A 6,320-nucleotide genomic window follows, 5' to 3' on the forward strand; every position below is an offset into this window, starting at 1 on the left:
TCTTTCTTTCTTTCTTTCTTTCTTTCTTTCTTTCTTCTTTCTTTCTTCTTTCTTTCTTCGTCTTTCTTTCTTTCTTTCTTTCTTTCTTTCCTTTCTTTCTTTCTTTCTTTCTTTCTTTCTTTCTTTCTTTCTTTCTTCTTCTCTTCCTCTCTCTCTCCCCTCTCTCTCTCCTTTCTTTCTCAGGAAAATTGTGACCTGTCATCTTGGGAATCAGTATTTCAAGAATAGATTTTGAAGCCCCCTAAACTCAGGTCTGAAAAGCAGGCATGGCTATTAAGCTCCTCAGCTTTGGGGTTTTAAAAGTCTCAAAAATCAAAGCACAGCCACCTTTTGAATGCAGCAGCTGTATTGGGGGGGTGGGGGGAGGGGTGTGTGTGTGTTGTGGTGGTGTGCAGGTCTCTGTGCACATGCACCCTTTCTCTGACAGAGGCTTGATAGGGGTTCCTCTGCAAAATGCCTTCAGTAAGCCACTCAGAAGGACCCTCTCATGGAGACTTTACATCTAGTCTGTCTCCCCCGTTTCAGGAAAATGAGAAAAGGAAAAAGAAAAGGAGAAACAACCTTTCCATGAAGGTGCTGACATGGGACAAAGACCCTATGGGGTGAGCCTGGCATGGGGCAAGCTGTGTGACCCCCATGGATCTGCTTTCTCATTTGTGGTCTCCGAAGCGGAGACATGCCCCCCTCTTCGTTGACATGAGGCGCTCCCCTGCTGTGGGCTGAGGCCACCGGGACCTGGGACAGCGGGGACGGGGAGCATCCCCGCATCCCACGCCGCAGCACCCAGCAGAGGGAAGCAACGAGCCGCGCTCCGCCAGCCCCCGCGGTACCCGGCCTGACCTGCGGGCAATGCAGCCTCATCCCCCAGGACAAGGGGAGTACTGCCAGTTTGCAGGCTCCTGGCTTCACACCTCCCCCGGTGCTGCTGCCAAGGCTCTCGGCTGGCGAGACGGCATCCAGCTTCGGCCGCGCTGATGCCTCTGGGATTCCAGTTTGTGATGGAAGGACTGACTCTGGGGCGGCAGAGCTCAGCTCAGCCTGCACTGGCGTGGGAGTCCTGCAAGGAGCTGGTCCAAACGTGCTCTAACCCAACAGCCCCAACAGCGTGGCCACCAGCAGATGCCTGGGGGAGAGTTTAAGCACAAGGCAAACATGCAATGGTGCTCCCCAATGCAGAAGAGCGCAGGGGCTACTCAGTCAGAGAGGCTATTTTGTTATCAAAGGATTGCTTTCCTGTGTATTTATCTTGCCGGTTTTTGTGCTTGTAGAAACTTTTGCCATCCACAACACACTGCAGAGCTCTTCCTCAGTAGAGAAGGGCAGCTCTGAGGTGGAGGGCTGTGGGTCTCATGCATGAGCAAGGCTCTGCCAAGCAGCTTTTGGGCAAGGGTGTCTGACTGAAGCTCTCACCCGAATTACCCAAAACTTAGACTCTGGAAGAAGCAGAATTACTGCTCTCCAGGGTATTTTGTTGGGGCTTGTAATTTCATTGTAACATAGGAGGATGCACGTATGTGTCTGCATGGGTTATATAGATGTGTGTCAAGGGGTCTGAGCCTGGAAAAGCTGGAGGAATCCACTGGACCACATTTTAAAATATTTATAGTTCCCAGTAACAGCACTCCCCAAGGACATGATGATCTTACTTGTTACAGTACTAGGTACCCAGTCCATTACAAACACTGGCAGAACACACACAAAAGCAGTTCCTAAATGTTTAAACTGTTTTAAAATGTCCTTCCAAGGGTGTCAGCTTATAGAGTGCCTGCACCTCTGGGTCAGCTGGAAAAGAACTGCTTCTTCTGAAGCCACGCTACCTCATCAGCTCAAGTAGTAGGAAGAAATCAATCTTTTAAGTCTAAATGAGCCAGTCTGAGGAGGTGTTGTGCTGCAGTGACTTATGGAAACTCCAGCATACTAATTTGTGCATGCTAATTCAGGAGGGGGCAGCTATTTCCCAGAAATCTTATATTGTGGTCTAACCCAAGCAAAATACTCAAGTGAAACAAAGAAAAACCTAGGGACAAAAGCACTTGCATTTTAAAGAGAAGACAATACTTTTGGTTAATGTCTGAGAGTTCAAAAGTCATTACTTGCTATAAAGGGTTTCCCCTGCAGACCTGGGGGGCTGCTTCTACAGAGAGCAGCGCCTGCCCTGGCACCCACACCAACACCAGCAGTGCTCAAATAGACATGACCAGCATGACTCAGCCCCATTCCTCCTCTATGGATGGTCAGGACAGGACATGACCCTTGCCCACTTGGTTCACAGCCACTCTCGTGTGCATGGGCCCCTTGAACCCGGGAACAGACCAGAAGCCCACCCAGATCTATACCCAGAACCTGGGCCCTGCTTGTTCACTCTTCAGCTCCAGGCTTGGGTCTTTCCAGGTTCTGGTCTCCTCCCACTCATCAGTTAGTCCAGCTTAATGTTTGTCACCAAATCCCACCCATATAACCCTGTACACCAAGTAAGGTCACTCAGAAAAGAGCTAGAAGTGAGTTTAATGAGCAGACAGGACAGGCTGCAGTGGCCTGGAGAGTGTATTGAGCAGCAACTTGTTTACACTTAATCAGCCCCACTATCAGTCCCCCTCCATTTTCCCATGCTGGGCTCTTCCCAACACACCTAGATCCCTCCTTTCCCTTACCTTTGGTCCTTCCTTTAAACGCCCCATAATGTATTTTGCACATTTGCACAAGCCCCTTAAATCATTCAATAAAAAATTTCACATAAGCCCCATCGAATATCCCGCACCAAGTCTGCTCTTTTCCGGGAGAACCATCATAATTTCTTTCTCCCTTCTCAGCAGTTTTGCTTGAACCTCTTTCCTCCTGGCTCCTCCAGCCACTCCTCAATCACTGACCTGAAGGTTGTGGCCTGTGTTACTGTCTCTGTTATCTCCTGGGGTCTTGGGTTTGCGTATCTAGGTACGATTTGTTATTTTTCCTGTCTTTGGCCTCTGTTTGTATGTTGAAGAGCCACTGACTAGATATTCTTACAAACCATGGTTCTTATGTTGCCGGTATCAACATATCCTTTACCTTCCACATACCTTTTACCTTCCTTATAACCTTACTTGCCACATACCCTTGCATCAGCAGAAGTTTGACATGTTCCCGTCTCTGGGCTGGTCTTCACTGGGGTTCAATCTCGCATTGGATAGCAGTGAGCATCTTATTGACTTCACTAAATGGCAATGCTGGACTAGCGGACCCCTGTTTGGCAGAGCATTCTTAGTATCCATCTCCGGATCATTTAGGTTTCACACTATATATGATAGGATTCAGGATGGGTGGAGCAAGAAAATGGATGCTGGCTGTGAAATCATAGGTCTGGGGGGATAAACCGGTGCATCATGGACAGGCAGATCATGGGGATAATGAAAAGCAGGACAGCACAGATATGTGAGATGCAGGTGTTGAGAGCTTTGAGATGCTCCCTCCAAGTCACAGTGTTCAGGATGGTCTTAAGGATGTGAAGATAGGACAGGAGGACAAATAGCAAGTCCAAACCTAGTGTGGAGAGTAGCACAAAAAGGTCATAGGTACTGTTAATCCTTGTACCTGAGCCTGCATGTTTGATGATGTCTGGATGCAGACAGTAGGGATGGGAGAGCTTGCTGACTCTAGTGAAACGCAGCCGAGTCAGTAGGATTGGGAGTGGGAGCTGGACAAGGGTGGTCCTCATGACAATTGTCACACATATCTTGGTGGTCCCTGAGTTGGTGAGGATGGAGGAATATTGTAGGGGGTGGCAGATGATTACATAGAGATTGAAAGCTATTGCCAGAATGACAGCAGATTCAATATCTGTGAAGGTGTGAATGAAGAACATTTGGGCAAGGCAGGTGCAATGCTGACCTCCCTGGCCCTCTGCTACAGCATCCTCAGCATGGTTGGGAACCTGGATGTGGACAAGCCCAGGTCAGGCACAGCTAGCATAGCAAGGAATAGATACATGGGTGTGTGGAGGCTCTGCTCTGCCTTAATGATAGAAAGAATGGTCAAGTCCCCAAGCGGTGCCAGGGGGTACGTAGAGTAGAGAGGAACAGCTGACCACATATGCGTGGTTTTTCATGCTGGAAAGCCACCGAAAAAGAAGGATAGGGTCCTGGTCTGACTACTGTTGGTCCTTGTTGGGATGAAACAAGGATGCTCCATCTTATCCCTGAATAGCTGCCCTGGAAGGAAAGACAGCAAGGTTCACACAGGCAGTAAGAAATGGGGGTAGTCCAGGAGCCCTTCCCTCTGAAGCTTCAGATCAGAGGCATCACCATGACCAGCAAAGCTGCACTATAGCAAAACTTACCAGGAGCTGTACAGAAACAGCCTGAGAGTTCTCACCTGCTCCTGCATGCACACTGTCACAGGAACCACGCACGGGCAGAAAGCACTTGTATGTGTTGCATGCCCAGTGTAGGCAAGTCCTAGTTCTGGCTGCCTGGTATAGCAGGGGAATGAACAATTAAAAAAAAAAAAAAGTCTGTGAGCGCTTGTGTAAAAGCAAATCAAGAGAGAGAAGTGACATTGCAATTAGAGGGGACTGTGGTGAGCTCTGATATTAAATTTTGTGCTTTTGCTGGGAATATCTGGTGAAGGAAAAGGAGGTGATAATGGATTAGATACTGCCTGTGGAAACAGAGCAACTTTCTTAGGAATGGAGACCAGTAAAGCCTGACCCTTTTAAACCAACAAAACACATGCCATCTACAAACACATGCAGGGAAAAAGATCTACTTAAACTGAAGGATAGTAATTACTCACAAAGCAATATGTGTAAATTGTACAAGATAAATGTCAGCTGGAAATTACAAGGACATCATATAAAACCAGGATGTCTCTGGACATCCTCCCACTAGAAATATAGGGAGGAGAGACAGAACTGCTTTTAGAAAAAGTTTTCTTTCTGTAAACTCATGCTGCCTTGAAGAATGGGGACAGGACTCAAGGACTGCAATGCCTAGAGCACTCTCCCCATAGTACCTGTAAGCTTCTCTGCATGCCTGACTCTGGTCCTTGTGTCTTGTCTTCGAAGGACAGGGCCTCCCACGCTCTCGTGAGTGCTTGTTCACAGTCTGCAGGGAGCAAAGCCAGTGCACCCTCAGCATCTGTCATGAGAGTCACTGGGGTCTCCAGAGCACCAGCTCAGCTCAGTTTGGTCTGCGTTGGCTTCTAACATCTAGAGAAGTCTTCCTTGCCCTCCCCCCCACCCCCCACTCCGCCCCTGCCCCAGGCATATCCCATGGAAAACAACAGGGAGGAAGGCAGTGGGAATGAAAGGGTGCATAAGAGGGTTTTTAAGGAACTGCTCTGGAAATTACAGGTTTTGACAGCTCAATGAGATCTATTATGGATGTTTATGTCACCTTATCTGTAATATTCACCTGTAAGTCTAGGAAAGTTTATGAAATTACTTAAATAACTGTAAACCTATTAATTTTTTTCAAAAATATCTACACTTGTTCATAAAATTGCAGAAATACTGCCATTCTTTCCTCAGATTCATAAGGCTTCTAACTCACAGCATCTCTCTTCGCCCTTCCCTGTCTCGGTACACAGGTTTATGGCACAGTGCAGCACCCTTGGATAACTGCAAAGACAGAACAAATTCCATGGATAGACCTGGGCTTGCACTAAGCTGCAGACTTTAATGTGGGGGAGTTTTCTCTAGTCCTCAAGAGAAGTTTATCAAAGATCATCCCCCTCATTACATGGAAGGGGAGGAGGAGGAGTTACAGGAGAAAGTTATCTTCAGACACAAACATCTGACAGGGTCAGTTAAAGCAGCCATAATTCAAGTGCAGCCTCCACCCTGACAGTACAGGAACTGTCAGAGGTCGTTTTTAATTGCCCTAAATTTCTGGTATGCCCCATCTCTTCCTCCAGAGCTTTACACACACTGTGCTAGGTGGATGCTGCATCAGTTACATGCATGAAAAACTGTGGAACTCCCTTGTCTCATCCACCTTTGTTTATGCAACAAAACAGCACGCTCCCCACTGCAGCATGCACTGGAGCAAGTGAGCATCGCTGTTTTAAGCAGGCAGAGTGTGAGCTGGGACTGGGTTGGCAGAATGCAAAGACCCTCCTAAATCTGAGATCAGGTCCATGCTAAGCTCTTGCATGCACAGCCTGTCAGGAAGAGCATATAAGAGGGCTGAATCCTTTTGATTGCTTCTCTAAGTGATGATTCATTTTAACTCTTACAGTTTGATGTACTCCAGAGAATGACAAATTCCACAGATGCGCATCAGGATTTCACTGAGAATGAGTGTCCTCATGAAGCTGTAAGTGGAAAAAGAGGCTGCACCCTGATC

At 47.6% G+C, this 6,320-nt stretch overlaps 1 pseudogene; it reads right to left on the reverse strand.

Annotated features, from left to right (window-relative positions):
- Nucleotides 1-2,143: 2,143 nt before the first annotated feature.
- On the reverse strand, nt 2,144-5,212 carry LOC101910676 (olfactory receptor 51L1-like; annotated as a pseudogene).
- Between the last annotated feature and the right edge of the window lie 1,108 nt (nt 5,213-6,320).

The sequence above is a fragment of the Falco peregrinus genome, chromosome 4, assembly GCF_023634155.1.
Source record: "Falco peregrinus isolate bFalPer1 chromosome 4, bFalPer1.pri, whole genome shotgun sequence".
NCBI classification, from domain to species: domain Eukaryota; kingdom Metazoa; phylum Chordata; class Aves; order Falconiformes; family Falconidae; genus Falco; species Falco peregrinus.